This window comes from Lactuca virosa, chromosome 9 (assembly GCF_052849685.1).
Source record: "Lactuca virosa cultivar CGN04683 chromosome 9, Lactuca_virosa_CGN04683_v6, whole genome shotgun sequence".
Taxonomy (NCBI): domain Eukaryota; kingdom Viridiplantae; phylum Streptophyta; class Magnoliopsida; order Asterales; family Asteraceae; genus Lactuca; species Lactuca virosa.
Window position 1 is genome coordinate 98,140,554 of NC_136434.1, and position 17,810 is coordinate 98,158,363.

Here is a 17,810-nt window from a genome sequence, read left to right on the forward strand (position 1 = left end):
CAAATGTCCCGATGCCATGCAACCCAAATGGACCATGCCGGGTCGGGTCAAGTATATACCAATTATAGTTATGGGCTTAGACACTAATCCAACAGTAAGAGCTTGATCGGAAAAAGTGCAGGCAGCAAATTTCACCTTGCTACCTTTAGGGCATGAGCATATTTCAAAGACTGCTTCAATTTTCTCTATCCATTGAGTTAGAGCCATGACTCCACCAGTCCCATTAAAGGTCCTAGGTTTGGCATTTGTGAAGTCCTTATATGTACACTCCCATGGGTGTCCACGACTTTCATCATGATTTAAGGGATGAGCACCACTCCTAGATCCGCTGGCACCGGTTGTATTTATTTGTGACATGGCGGCTGCCACAATTGCAGTGACCACTGCCTGAAACATAGCAGCGTCAAACTGTGGAGGTGGCGGCAGAGGAGGTGGAGGTGGTATTGGTGCTGCATTGACATTGATACGTCTTGGATTTCTCCTTAGAGGCATCTTTTGCTTTAAGAGTCAAAAGATAAAAAGGTAGTAAGACATCAATAATGATTATAATTCAGATGTCTTTGAACTAATTACACTAGTTCAACATGTATTTTGAAAGGAGTTTATATAAGTCTACCACAAGGAATAATTTGCAAAACGATAACATGAAATTATATAGTGATTTTTCAAAGGAAATAAGATGCTTGTCAATTTCATTGGTATATTTGATACATAGAATTCGGAAAATTTGACCTTGAAGTAGGTCTACAATATACTAACTTAATTGAAAACTTTGACAGCATACCGACCTATCGAAAAGTGAAATTTCGAGGTCGTAATATGTACATGAAAACATCACTAGTGTATATACATAGACTTAAACTATATACAAAAGAGTGAGTAGAGTATGCTCTACTCGCGAGGAGTGTTGTTTGGCTTCCTATTAGATTCAGCCTTGGATTTAGCCAACTGGCGTTTGTTGCAAACATACTCCTTTCTAGTGTCGCTTGGCGTTCTCGAAGTTCTCCGATTTCAGTTCGGTTTGCAGCTAGTTCCCTCCGCAAGGCTTCAGTATGGTTCCTAGTTGTTCCATGGTTTTCAATCACGTGGTGTAAGCGAACTGTGTTGACTCTAGTAGTAGCATCAATCTGTATGACTCGGTCGATGGTAGCTCTTCCTTGTTTATCGTTATGCGCAATTCGACAAACTAACACAGGAAGGGCTCTGTTTGCTGAGCTTCCTTCGTCAATGTTGTAGAAACTTCGGTCTCCATTGTAAGGACGGTCCTGACCCTGCTCATGACTCCACCTATCTAAGTTTATTGCCCATTGCAGTGTCGGACCTTGGAAGTTCTGACGGGGATTGAGATTTTGGGCGATTTGAGGTGGATTATAGACTTCAGAATCTGAGTCAGAATCTTCTGGAAAATCTTCTTTGAAGTCTTCTTCAATCCAAACATTATTTCCTTGATTAGGAAAGTACGGGTCTCCCAGTAGATGAAATCCAGCCATGTTATCTATGCGAGAAATAGGGGTGTAAGAAGCATATAATAGATTTATTTAAGACAAGTAAATACTTTCAAGTTTCTATATAAGAAAATTTACAGTTAAGAGTTAATGTATTTTGTATGGTGTGAATCATACTTGGTCCATCTATAACCAAAAAGTATATACCAATTATATATAACTTGGGTCGAATAGACCTTCGAATAAATGATTCCACTCTACCCCCACATCCAAACAAGGAAAAGGAAGTAAAGCTAAACCACACATTCTAAGTTTATAAAACCTTAATTATATATAACTGTAATATACACACTTTAGTACTTATAAATCTACCAACAGGAGTCCTTTGTTTTCATATAGTTGGTTCTTAGTATTATAGTGCCTAAAATACTCCTATAGTATTTTAACTTTATGTTCTGTTCTTAAGTTCTTCTGTATATGCAGAGTTGGTAAGTTTTAGACTTGTTGCAACACTACTATCACTCCTAAACACATGTTGGTCGTATCTCAAATAAACATAGTTGATCAGGCTATATTTATCCCATATATGATTACATAACTGTCCAGGTTTAACTGCAGTGTCCAACATCCAAATACTTTTATGTTGTAAGGAATGTGATGTTGTTCTTGTATGTATGAGTGTTAGTATACTTCTTATAAAATACTTAGATTTTAAAAGTATACTTGTAGTCAGAGCTCTTTAGCCCCAATGTATTTATAGTTATATATCTTTTATGAATTGATATACTGAGTTCACTATAAACAATGCTCTGATACCAATCTGTCACACCCCCAAACCGGAGCGGCGGAAACGTCCGGGGGTGGATCACTTCATGTTAAGTATCACAACACATGCATTATAGTAATCAAAGTAAAACAAACATTGCATTAATAATGTATAAGTTTTACATATGTTTTCAAGTCATTATATATATGCCCTCAAAAGTATTATAACAAAAGATAGAAGACATGACTCTATACTGTTCCGTCTATCTACTGGTTTCCTGAGAATACAGGTGTTTTGAAAAGAGAGTATCAACATTTAAGTTGAGTGAGTGCATATCTATTTATGTTTAAGAGTTTGATGTTTGTTTCTTGAAATAGTAATCATGTTTATTGTACTAGAAAATCCAATATTTTCTAATATAACTGAAAAGTAGTTTTAATACCATAAAACTGTAAAAAGAATGTTTTATGTATTGTTTATGTTTTCCAAGTTGTGTAATAGTACTCTTTGAAAACCCTGTAAAAGTGAGTATGCCTGACTCCACCAACTATAAACTGTAATGTAATACTATAAATCGTATTATTGTAAAACCCATACTTTGTATTCGTACTCTTTGGTTTAATTATACATTAATCGTATTTGTTCATATCTTTTTGGTGAGTTATTATAACTATACTATGACTAGATGGCCTGAAACGAGGCTTTGTAGGCGTCAGAACTGTTAACGACATTTGTCACTCATAGGCATGCCTACCCAACTGTAGCTAACAGTCTGAGTGCGGGATTGCCAATCCCGTATAGATCTATACACATTTGTCTCGCTCTCTGTCTGGAGATTCTGGTTATAATATCAGAACTTTAACTGTATTGCCTAAATGAATAAGCAACTAAACATTGTCTCACAAAAAGCATATTGACGATTACGTATATATATAACGAATGATAAAAAGTCATTTTTAAACAAATGATAAACTGATAGTATGATCTTTTATCTAGTATTCTTGAATGTAAAGTATTTGTACAAGAGTAATCTGTTAAACTTTGTATAACTAGTTTGTGAAAATAGTTTGAGAGTTCCATAAATTATACCTATTATAATTTATATGTGTTTTCTGCTTGATATATAATATTCATGAAAGTAGCCCCTTTGCTCGACATGTTACAAAGAGAATATGAATCTGATTGAATTAACTTATATATATATATATATATATATATATATATATATATATATATATATATATATAATTAAAATTGAAATGACATTCGGACAAATAATTCTACCCTGAGCCCACATACAAACAAGGAAAAGGGAATTAAAGCGAATTATCAGTCCTAAGTCCTTTAAATCTTATATATATATATATATATATATATATATATATATATATATATATATATATATATATATATAGTTAGGTTCAATTGTTTCCAACAAGTATTGTGTGCATGTGTGCACCAATCACAATTTAGCAATTTATTTATTATTTATTTAAATATGTAAGGGTAATCATGTAATTTTTCATTTTAATGCCTTATTTAGTCTAATTTTTATCCCTTTATATTAGGCAATGATTTATGATTCCTGTTTTATTTATCATCTTCATTATAAATCCGATTGAAACGTATTCCAGACACAGGCACACAATTCTCGATTCCAAATTCCGTATTTCACACACAGATAACAATTGTCGACTACCAAATCCGCTTATTCTTTGAATCGATGGAGTTTCAATCTGGAAGTCGCAAGCAGGTATTTGTTTTTATTCTTTGAATTTTTTTTTTCTAATGTTTTGTCATATGCATATGTATCAACTTTTTAATCTTTCAGGATAATGATGATCAGAATACCCTCAAGGATCTGGGCGATGTCAATGATCCCAAGAATCGTGTGAATTCTGATGTGAATGCTAAAAGAAGATGTAAAATATGCTTTGGATTTGGTCATGACAGCAGGAACTGTCCTTTTGCATTGAAGAAAACATAGAACTACAACAAATTCATCAGCATTGGACGTTTTTAGATATTATTATGTTTGATTTGATTAAAGATTATGTTTTTGATGAACTACATGGTATTATTTCAGTAAAATAAAATTTTGTTTGATGAAATTTACGTTTGTCTATCTTATATATTTATGTTATTACATTGTTTTTTGTTTTTCTGATATATGTTTGTTTAGAGAATTAGAATTATCCAGTTATCATTCATACACAGTTATATACATCTCATTCTGACGGAATATATAAAAAAACTTCTTCAATACATTTCAGAAAATATGTTTCACGGTTCATAAAATCAAAACACATAATGTCAACAATAAATTGTGTAAACAATGAGAATACAACGATTTTAACTTAAACATTTTCAAAATTCAAGTCTTTTTGTCATCCATGTTGATATAACATTCTAGTGGAATTATTTGAAAATATCACATATTAAAGACTTTTATTAGCCATTTATACATATTATTCTAATAGAATAATATACAGACAATACGATATGTAGAGTTTTATAATCCATGTTTACACATTCTAATGGAATTATGTACTAAATAAATTGTTTTGCATATTATTTTTTAAGATAAAAAAATATTGTTTATTATAGTAAGATATGAATATTTTTTATCTTTAGTATGTTTTAAAACAGAATCAAATCAGAATCATTATTTATTTATCAAATGATCCCTAGGATCAAGCCTTTTAATTTGCATAGTATCCGCGTTCATCCCTATTTATTTTCTATGTCAGTTTATCATACTTTATTTTTTCGTATTCCATAGCTATGGGCGATGAAGTACCAGATGTCAATACTCATATTTATCAGGAACAATATTTTGCTAGTGATGATGAAGATGGAACTGAAGATTTCGATTTTCCTGATAATGATACACTAAATGATGGCGGATTTGAAATAGGAGAAAGCAGTAATCCTAATCTAGGTAAGGTTTTGAATCTTTTGTTTAATTTCTCATTGTCTATCAGGTTTTATACTTGTTGAAACATGTTTAACATTAAATGTTAATGTGTTTTCATTGATTAAACATACAGAGGACGCAAATCATGCAGAAGACGAAAATCATTTGGTTGATGAAGATACAGAGGTTAATATTGATTTCACTGAAGGTACTAAATTCAGTTCAGGATATTGAAATTATTACATACTATTTTAATAATGTCAGAATAATTATTTTCTTCGTGTTTTCATTGATTAAACATACAGAGGACGCAAATCATGCAGAAGACGAAAATCATTTGGTTGATGAAGATACAGAGGTTAATATTGATTTCACTGAAGGTACTAAATTCAGTTCAGGATATTGAAATTATTACATACTATTTTAAGTCTATCAGAATAATTATTTTCTTCATGTGTTTTAAACAGGACAACCACATGATACACATGATTACGTTTCACCTGGTGGCACATTGTATTGGACCCCGATTGTTTCAGACGATATCAAACCAAAAGTAACATCAAAATTTGATTCATATGACAAAGCTGTAGCAATGTACAGAAACTATGCATTAGAATCTGGCTTTGATGTCAGGCTTGGAAGAGTCAAAAAAACGAATAATGGGATTATTGCATATAGACATTTGGTATGCAATCGGGAAGGTAATCCAAATACTAGTAAAGTAGATACTCTGGACATTCAGCATAATAAAACTCAAAGAAGGAAAGATTTATTTAGGAGGAATTGTAAAGCGAAAGTTGTTTTAGATATAATTCCAGGTACTCTTAAATATGTCGTGAGTGATTTTGTCGAACAACACAATCACGAGCTGTTTAGCAAGGGCAATATGTATTTATCTCGTTTAAAGAGAAAACTTGATTATTCCCAGGAAATTTTCATTCATAATATGTCAACGCAAAATATTGGTCCTGTAAAAGCACATAGACTGTACAGTGCTCTTCAGGTCGGTCCTTCGGTTCGAGGTGGATTGGTTTCTGATTTCAAGAATGCTAGGAGAAATCTGAATTGTTACATAGGTGGGAGGGACGCGAAATTCCTTGTTGACAAGATGAATGACAGGAAGAAAAATGTCCCATCATTTACTTTTGAGTATAAAGTCTTGAACAAAAGATTGAATGCTCTATTCTAGGCTGATGAAACAGCAAAGTATAACTACAATTCGTTCGGAGACGTTGTATCACTCGATGCCACATTCAACATGAATAAGTATTTCTAATCTTTAATACTTTTACAAATAGATTTTTTTTTTCAGATATGTAAAATAATATTTTTTTAATAGGTATGATATGGTTTTTGTTCCGTTCACTGGCATTGATAACCACAAAAAATGTGTAACATTTGGTGCTGGACTTTTAAGTAAAGAAGATGGAGTTTCTTATGAATGGTTGCTTAGAGCTTTTTTGAAAGCTTTTAGAAAACAACCTCAATTGGTTATATCTGACCAAGATCCAGCTTTGAAGAAAGCTATTGATACCGTTTTCCCGTTGACACATCATAGGTTATGTATGTGGCATATTACTAAGAAGTTGCCAAATAAGGTATGCACATAAAGACTATTATCCTTACTTTGTTGTCATGGATATATTATGATTTACCTCAATTCTAACAGAATCAATTTCTTTACAAGATACTTTACTCATTCTCATTAAATATACATTTATACAGATTTTATCAATTGAAGATACAGCCACCAATCAAAAATTTCGCAAGCGTTTTCACTCTATAATTTGGAATTCTAAGCTGGAACCACATGACTTCGAAAATGTATGGCACACGATGTTAGAGGAGTTTAAAATTACAGATAACAGTTGGATGAATACCATGTATGGTTTGCGAAGATATTGGATTCCTGCATTTTTCAAGCACATTCCAATGTCTGGTCTTATGCGAACTACATCACTGTCTGAAAGTCAGAATTGGTCATTCCAAACAACTACATTAACCGGTTCTTATCTTATCATGTTTATGATGACATTTGATTCAGTCATGGAACGACAAAGACATAATCAAATTCTCAATGATTTTAATACTGCCACAACTTTTCCTAAATTCATTACCCGTAGTCCGAATGAACCTCATGCTTCAAAGGTATATACACGCAAGATTTTTTATCAAGTTCAGAAGGAGATATCAAGAGCAGAAGATAATTGTTTCCAAAAAAAATGTGATTTCTTCCAACGGTGTGGAAACAATTATCGTTTTGGAGAAAAAAAACAACATAACCACTACGCAACCAACTGATGTCGATGTTGATGAAAAAGACGAGGAATACAATTACGATTGTCTTATAAGAGATACTGAATACACGGTATATCTTTCTTTTTCACAAAAATAGTACATTTTATCCTTTGATTTTAATTTCTAAATACCTACAACTAAAAACTTATCCTTACTCATCTTACATTGTACATGTCACACACTCAACAAAAGACGATTCATTCAAATGTACTTGTATGCATTTTGAACATGTCGGGATCTTATGCAGACACATATTATGTGTGTTTAAGTACTATGGCATCGAAAAACTTCCTGAAAAGTACATTCTAAAACGTTGGCGCAGGGATGTTATTCCAACAGAATTACTTAGAAGACGGTTCACTAATTCTTTTGACGATTCTAATTCCGACATGACTGCTATTGATATTTTCAACACAGTTGACCGTTGTGTTTCTTTTCTTAGTCATGATGCAGCTAAATTGAAGTTATACCTTGACGAGCAGAATAAGTTGAAAAAAAAATTTGTAGATGATTGTCCGAATCATGAAGTACCGACCAGAATAGAACATTTCAACAAGCTTCTAGGCGTGATAGTTCCTGATGTAGTATCTGATGTTAATGATATTCAGAATCCTTCAGATATTCGGAACAAAGGATGTGGCAGTCGTGGGAAAAGATTAAAATCTAAAAAAGAGATGATTGAAAAAGAAATCTCGAAACCGAAGACAAAGTGTGCTATATGTAAACAGATGGCTCATCATGACAAAAGAAATTGTCCTTCAAAGAACGTCCAGACGTAGTTCTTTGTTTGTTAGTTTTTCAGTTTTATTAAAATCACATTTTCATTTTATGTTGGTCAATTCACATTCAATGTTATCTTTTATGTCTTTGAATAAAGTTTTCACTTTGACTGTTAGTGACCATGCCCTTCTAATTACACATATTCATTCCAATACAATTTTATACTAATTTTTTCAGAATTACACATTTATACACACATATTTACTTTAAAAATGGATACATTATACGTAAAAGCACATTTTCCATATACATCCCATTAATAGATGATGAATTATTACAACATACTCTATTATAATCATAATTGTAAAACAATTCTATCAGCATCAAAAAATTATAAACCACAACCTAGAAAAACAATTCAACAACACACTATCAGGGAACTTTTCCAATCCATCCTTCAACGCAACCTCCATAGTACTTTTTTCTGTTAGAATTAACCCATAACTATGCTCTAAAACAGCAGCGTACGCCTGCAATACATATTATTACTTTTTAATTACACTACAAGAATATTTCAACAATTTTACTATCAGAATATTCACATATATTCTATCAGAATGTATGATCAAATTTAAAGTCTAATAATCACAAACTAAATATTTATGCAACACAAAAATATAATTTTACCTCCTCATCTCCAAAATCCCTCCTAAAACTGACCAACTGTTGATCTTCACCCCCTGTTTCATCATTAATATCGACATCGTCATGCTCATCGCGAAACAACCTTCCGAACCCTCCCAAACTGATTTCGTATTGTTGAATCTCTAATAAATTGGCACCAGTTATATGCCCAATAAAAGGTACCCTTTTGTCTAACTTCATAGAATACTTCATGTTGTACACGTACACCAACTATAAAAAAAAAAAATTTAAAACAAACATTAACTAAATAAACATATAAATAAAACATTAATAACCAATCTATAATATCATATAAGATCATTGAACACTTACTAGAAGGAGTGTAATAGGCCCAGTGTAGTAGCTTGATTTGTCATCTCTTTTCCATAGATTCTTCCTTGATCCCAAACAGTCGAGCATATACTTACACCAATTTAACTTTGAAAAGTCTTGTACCAACACCAACTTCCTTACCACTTTTACTTGATTTGTTCCCATCAACATTGACTCTATGAAGTTGTTGATGAAAAGAGTTAAAAAATTTAGCCTAAACATCAAACTATCTTTTGATGTGGCCTGAATTCTCCTTAAATACTCCTCACCATTGAACTTATCACCAGTATATTGTCCCCTCCATTCTTCCAGAATTTCATTCCCCTTGTCACACAATGGCAACTCATTGAAGTCTTCTCCACCAATTGGCAACCCCATCATATCATGTACTGTTTGCTCTGTGATCTCAATAACAGAGTTTTGTAGGACAAGTCTTCTACTATCAGCATCATAAACATCTAAAAGGTAGTAGCATAGTTGGCCAGGATAACTTGTTATATTCACTTGCAGAATTGACCCAAAACCCATCCTTAATATTGCTTGTTTTTGTTCCGGTGACATGCCCCTAACAGCTGCAGTGATGTTATCACATTTCATTATGGTTGACAGATTTCTTAATCCAGGTGGGTATTCCTTAGTTGTTTTTCTAACATGATCTTCTTTTTCCTCTTTCACAGATTCATCAATTCCCTTATTCTTTATATTCTTTAGAATTGGAACTCTCTCATGTGTTATCTTTGATCTTATCTGCCTTTCAAAAAGTAGTACATTTAGAGGTTTAGGACTTTTCTTTTCTGCAACTGGTTTATCAAGTTTTTTCTTTGATCTTCTTTATCGTTTTATGTGTTGTTCTTCTTCTTGTACTTGTTCTGCTATAATACATAACAAATATAAGAATGTATAGTAACATGTATTAAGTGATGACATAAAACACAATATTAGCACTTATTATTATTCCATCAGAATATAACACAGACTACCAAATTATTATTCCACCAGAATATCAGACATTACAACTTAAAGAATCAAATCAACAATACATTTCTATACTTACACCCATATGATACCATACATTCTACTAGAATAATAATAATTGCTAATATTCTACACACCAAACACATAACATTGAATTCATGTATTCTATACATTTTACAATTGAGATTGAAATAGATGTATTTATATACATATGCATATTCTACTAGAATATATTACATATTCAATATATCAATCAACAAAACAAACTTTAAATTTACCATTATTAGAATTTTAATGACCACACTATACACATAGTATACACATTAAAGAAACTAGAACAGTAGAAAAACAAAATTAAAAAGACATATTCCACCAGAATTTTAGTAATTACAACTCCAAATATATAATTAACAATCCATTAATATACTTACAATCAGATGATGATTAATATTCTAATAGAATTTTTCCACCAAACTTCAATTCTATCAGAATTTAAAATCATGTTTCCACACCTTCCTACGAAATCCATGATTAATTCTAATAGATTAAAAAACACTTTCACGTTCCCAGAAATACACCATTCTAACTGAACAAAACCATCAAACTACTTATTCCAACTAGATTACTATCACTAACTTTATCATACTACCGTTGAATACTCTACCCATCATGTATTATTAAGAAATTACATAATAATCACAAATTCATTTTGAAAACGCAAATCATACCTACAAAAACGTCTCTGAATATACTTGTAACAGTTTACTACATTCTAAAAAAACACAAAACAAACACATAAAACAAGAAATTCTTACCTTCTGCTTCGGCAATGAAATCATCGACATCATCTTCAAGATTTAATGGCGTCTCCACTGTGTTCTTAAACTTGGACTTGAAGGAATTCGATCGTGTACTCCTCATTCTACAAGAATCAAGTTTACAGAAACGCTAAAATGCCGACTCCGTCTTCTAGGGTTCACTGTCGATATTTATATCCAAACCCTTTGACGAATCTTCCGATTCTAAAGAACGATTACACAAAATCAGAATATGCTTCAAACTCCGAAAGGTTTGGGTGTTTGATTTTGATTCTATGCGAAATGTTTGGGATTATCGGTGGAATCCGTTCCATAAATAAGACGGTTTCCTAATAAACTGTCGATGCTAAATACCATTTCCGTGCCCACTCATTTAATGAAACCCCCTTAAAATGTTTTTTTTTCCATTTAATTTTAAAAGAAAACCACTTTCTTAATTTACCACAAATGATTGGCCTAGAATGCACAACACAAGCACACAATACTTAGCAAAAACATTATAACCTAACCCTATATATATATATATATATATATATATATATATATATATATATATATATATATATATGATATTGGCAAAATATAATCTAAAAAGAGTTTAGAAAACATTTAAAGCCATTTTAAATTATTTAGAAATCATTTATTTTGTAAACACAATATTCTTGTGGTATACTTATATTCCCCCCCCCCCTAAAACAGTGAAAAATAGTAAAATGCATGGGTATGAACTCACTTTTTGTGTGAGTTCCTGACTATTTGTGTAGATCACCGGGTTAGAACTCGTGAAAATAACGAATCCTAATTTATATTAATATTAAAATCAAATATAAATTAGATGTTATAATGATGTTTAAAGTTTTTAACAACACTAAATTATCGTAAGAAGACTTACAATAATACTTAGAATATCGTTTGGGCGTTTTTCGGGTTCTTCGTGTTCTTCGTGAAAACTGATATGTGCATAATCAGTCATATATTTTGTGTTAAATTTTAATACTTTTTGGCTATTTTATCGCAAATTATGAACAAAAGGTAGTTAAATATGTTTAAAATGTATTTGTAGCCTAAAAGATGAGCTCGGAAGCAAAAGGAAGCAGAAAAAGCGATAGGAAGCTCGGGAATTGAAGAAAGAAAGAAAAGAAAGAAAAACCCTGAAGAACTCGGCGAGTTGGGTGCCTACTCGCTGAGTAGGCTCGAATATTCACGAACAAATAAGATTCCTTATCGTATACGGATTTTAAGTGGTGGACTCGCTGAGTCGGTGTATGGACTCGACGAGTAGCCCCTGTTTTCAGAAACTATATAAAGGGCTTTAATTCACGAATTTGGGATCTCTGGCTGGAACCCTTGAAGGATAATTTACGATTCAAGTTGTTGTTGGAGCTCTGGAACTCGAAGATCAAGTCTAATCATTCGATTTTGGGAAGATCAAGGCCATTCAACTGTACTCTTTACTTGATCTTTTGTTTAAACTATGTTTGCATCAATTGATTTTGTTTTTGAGTTGTTTTCTGCTTTAATTATGAGCTAAAAACTCATAACTTCTGTTTAGGATAGATGACTTTATGAATATGGTTTGATTTTATGATCGGATTAATTTAATTTGGTGATTTTGTTTTATTAAGCTTGTTAAAGAACCTTATGTGTTAATTGCAAATATTTTCTGTTAATTAACCAGCATATTAAGTTGCATGAACATCTCTTAATTGTTAATCTCATATGATTTGTGTGAAAACATTGTTATATGCCTAGGAATAGCGAACGTGAAACTAGGGTTAACTAGAAAATAGGAAAATTAATGTGTGAGTTTGTGTGACGAACCATCAACAAGAGGTTAATTGAATTAGCAATTTGATTAACTACTACAAGTCTTACTTAACCCGAATCAATAAACTAGAAAATCTATTAGTTTAATCACCTGATCACTGCTTAAATTGATTTGTTTTCTAAGGATTAGTAATAACAAATGTGAACCTAATCACACTAATCGGTAGCCAATGCTAATTAATCCATTGCACTTGTCATAAAATCAACCATAGGAATAAACGATTCAAAACCTAAACAGAAGTCTTTCCCATTATTGAATTTAGTTGATTTTCGTTTGCTTAGCTGTTAGTTGCTTAGTTGAGTATTAGTTAAGTACTTAAGTTCCTAGTCTTGCAAAACTAGAGAAAACCCCCTTTCTATTACTTGTTTTATTTAGATAATATTAGCATTTATTTTAATTGTTTACCGTTCCTTGTGTTCGATACCCTACTTGCTTGAACTATATTACTAATCAATAGGTACACTGCCTTTCGTGTGTTTATTTTGTGTCTAAGTTAGTAGGATTAAAACTAGTTCGTTTAACACACATCAAAAACTAATGATTTTATGAGTTTTTGGCCCAAATTAAGATGATTGGAAGGTGTTTGTGAACTAATTACAAGATCAAGGTATGATACTTGCAAGATTCTAAGATGAATCAAGTGATTTTCGTGTGTTCTTGAGAGGAGAGGGGAGGCTTCGCATGTTCTTGAGGAGAGAGGAGGGAGTTTTCAGCTGAAGTTGAGAGAAAATCTTGAGTTTTCGGCTGATGTGTGAAGAAATGAGCTTTATTTTCGGCTGTAAGTTTATATAAGGAAGAGTAAAGCAAGTCGGCTTAAGGGTTCTCGGACGAAAACACATACCGAGGCTTCGGTTTTCGACTGTGAACTCAAACCGAGGAGATAAGGCTTCTAGAAGAAGTCTCGCACGTTTGCAGTCCGAATGGTTTGCGGCTGAAAGTCGTTTGCGACCCTTCGGTTTGCGGTCCGAATGGTTTGCGGTCCAAGGAAAGAAGGGAAATGCGAGGGTTTTTGGCTGATGCGAGAATCCTCGGTTCTTCTTGGTTTTTCACTTCTTATTTATACAACACTTTACCAAGTGTTTAAACGTATCAAATATATTAATTTTAACTTTGCTAAAATAACAATTCACTAAGTTTGACTTTTATTTGATGGGTTTGACTTGAGTTGACTTTTGTTGACTTTTACAAAGTAGAAAATAACAGGATGTTACAATTTAGAACCTTTTTCTCCAAAATAACTCTCCATGTGTCTCATAGCAAAAATACCACAATCCACTTTGTTATAAACTGTCCTCCATGGCATTATCAATCTTACTGGTGTAATATTTTTATCAGCCATTTCATTTGCTTTAACATCATTGATCTCTTTTAGATACTTCAAAATAATTTTTTTCTGAAAATCATATATGATTTCACATCAGAAAAATATAAGTATAATAATTATAAAACATATCATACATGATTTCAAATCTAAATTATAAATATGATTTGAAACTTACAAGAGGTTTAAAAACTGCACCATACTTATCATCAAAATCAGCATCATCTGCACCATTATCAATAACCATAAAAGCACGTTTCTTCAGATTGATAACAATAACATATATGTGCTTTTGCCTCAAAACAGGGAAAAATACCTAACATCAACATGTATAATATTAGAAAAAAACATTAATAAATATATATAAATGTATAAAAAAACTAAATATACCATATCAACATCCTTCAAAACCTTCAAGTCTCTATCACCAGAAACACTACGAGAGAAGTTCTCCTTGAAAACTTTATATTTTCCTGTTTCATTCAAATGATTATATTTAAATGACAAAGTCTGTAATATATAAAATCAGAAATGATTATATAATAAAATGATTATAAAAATATAAAAAGAATAAAATAAAATAAAAACTTACAGTGTCAACATTCATGAACAATCTGAATGGAGAATTAACAACATCTCTGAATTTCTCTTTATGATTTAGTATACGAGACCATGAATCAAGAACACTTACATGCAAATAGGTTTTTTTATAAAGACTTACATAATTAGCTCTAAAACCCATAACATCTGTTTCCATAAGCAAGACAATATCCATGTATATATTAATTTAAATGTCATTACTAATAAAAAATTATAATTATAAAAATAAAAAATTATATTTGAAAAAATTTACCCGGGATTTCCTTGAAGGCTGAAAAGCCATTCACAAACAACATTTTCTACTTGTGTCAAACTTGGTTTAAAATCAATTAACCTTTCCTTAAAAGGTGACTTATAAACATAAGAAAATTTCATTACTCTCTTTCCTTTGACATCTACTACTAATGTTCCTTCATTTATATCTTTAGGTTTGACAGAATTTGGTTTTGATGGTCCTTCTAATGTATGCAAAGGGGGTGCAAAAGAAACATGACTAGCATCAATAACATCAACATTTGGAATAAAACACTCTGGACCAGCACTTGATTTCTTCAAATAAACTCTATCCTTAATCTTTTTCTTTGTCATCCGTTCAGAAGAACTTTGACTTTGAGATGACTTCTTGGAACCTTCAGAATCTTGACTAAATCCAAGACTAAAACTTGGAACAGAAAACTTCTCAACTTTCCCTTCCACTTTGTCCTTTTTTCAGTGATTGAGTCTCCTTTGAATCCTTCAATTGTATAATTTCTAAACCATCTTCAACAGTTTCTACCCAATAAAATTATAAAAATCATATATGAATAAACAAGAATTATAAACACAATCATATATGAATAAACAATAATTATAAACTAATTACCTCCATCTTTATTTTTATTTGAAAAATCTTCTATTGCTTTCCCTAAATCCAAATCAACTTCAACATCTTCACCTTCTCCATCCTTCTTTGCTACAATAACTTTATCATCCTCACCCAAATTTACAGTCCCTAAATTATTAAAATCATAACTGAATCATCTATATAACATATTCATATATATTTTATGTATAAAAAAATACATAAATTAATACTTATTGTCATCAAATTCATTTTTCTCAAAACCAGTCAAATTCTCATTCACATCATCTTCAACTTGTTTCTGATTTATACAACCACCAACCAAGTTTTCAGTACCTATAAAATTCAAATATAAAAATTAAAATCATATATGATTAAACTACATATAATAATAAAATATGCTTACCTTGATCCAAAGTTTTAAGAAAACTTTCAACAACTGGATCACAAATGAATTGACTAAAAGATACACCTTCCTGGCTATCAATTAGACCCACACTCTTAGTAACATTTTCAACAACATAATTTAATTCATGGCCTCTTCTTCCTTGAATCCATTTCCATTTCCTTGTTCATCATCTTTCTCATTCAACAAATCATTATTTTTACCAATATCATCCTCATATACATGATCATTAACATCACCTTTACCTTCAACATGATTTTTACCAACATTGCCCTCATATGGACCACTTCTATTCCCCTGACCACCAGAACATTTCCCTTGATCATCATCTTCAACATTTTCATCATCATTCAGAAAATCATTCCCATAAGGCTTCTACATTAATTTGAACAAAAGCAGGTGTCAATATCGGTTCTTTACTTTGTTGTGAAACATAATGGAAATCAAAACTTTCTGTGCTTAAATCTTCAACAGGAAATAATAATTTCCAATTTTTCAAATTTTGACTTTGAGGAAATTTCAACACTCCCTTATCTATCTTTACAACAAGATCCTTTTTCAAATCCTCCATCTTCTGATACATATATGAAATTTTATTTTCATACACCTACATAAAAAAAATTATACTTACAAATAAAATACTTAAATATAAAAATTCATAAATGAATACACTAATAAAATAATAAACGAATAAAACTATAAAATTACCTCCACAACACTAACTTTATTAACATCACAATCTTCTTCATCCTCATCACCATCAAATTCATCCTCATCACCACCATATTCTTCCTCATTATACTCAGATTCTTGAAACCTTATCTTCTTTGACGTCCAATAAAAAATAGTTGGACTTTTACGTGTGACTTGCAAATGATCAAACTTGAAACTATCCACATACAACAACTACAAAAAACATATATAACAAATAAGTTAACTTTCTAAAATGATTAACTTATACAGTTTAATATATCATTAATCATAATATATATGAATAATCATATATGATTATGATCTGTAATATATAATTAAACAAAAATTAGAATATATAATCATATACAATCATATATGATTTATACAAATAAAATATATCATTACTTAATATATATATATATATATATATATATATATATATATCATATATGATTATGTTGTCAGATATATAATAAATCATATATGATTATAAAATCATATACGCTTAAAAATAAAAACAAACATATTTTTAAAACTAAAAAGAATATTTAATATCAAAAATTAGCTTACGTACCATAAGGTATGCTGTTGGTCCATAAAAGAAAGAAGATTCTTTCTCTGGGTTGTAAACCTTCTTCGTCCTTACCAAACAATCGACAATGAAATCGCACCAATCAATGCTACTTAAATCAGTATCTCTTCTGATTAAATACAATGGATTCAGATTACATTTTCCCATGCTTGTAGACTCACAGAATGTATTAATAAAAAGAACCAAAAAATTGATTCTAAAGTTATCATCCAATGCACTAGTTCGAACAAGTTCATTATTTAGTTGTTTCAATCTCAATTTATCAATATTTTCATATTGTTTCTTCCATTCAAACATACAGCTCTCTTCATTATTTTCTTGGAAATGTAATCCATGTTTGAAAGTAATGAGCCACCAGATGTTAATCCTAACATCTCATGAACAGACTTACTATCAACACTAACTTCACAATTTTCAAACTCCGCCTTCAAAGTTTCAAAATTAAAATGATCAAGAACATAATAAACAATCTTCAACGGTACATCAATCATCTTCATCCGTAACAAACTCCCAAATCTCATAGCCCTTACACAATCCTTCTGTTCTCTACTTAAACCTTGAATAACACCCAAC

The 17,810-nt window shown here is 31.2% G+C and overlaps 1 pseudogene; it reads left to right on the plus strand.

Moving 5' to 3' along the window:
* The first annotated feature begins 3,934 nt into the window (after nt 1–3,934).
* On the plus strand, nt 3,935–8,205 carry LOC145139592 (protein FAR1-RELATED SEQUENCE 5-like; annotated as a pseudogene).
* The last annotated feature ends 9,605 nt before the right edge of the window (nt 8,206–17,810 follow it).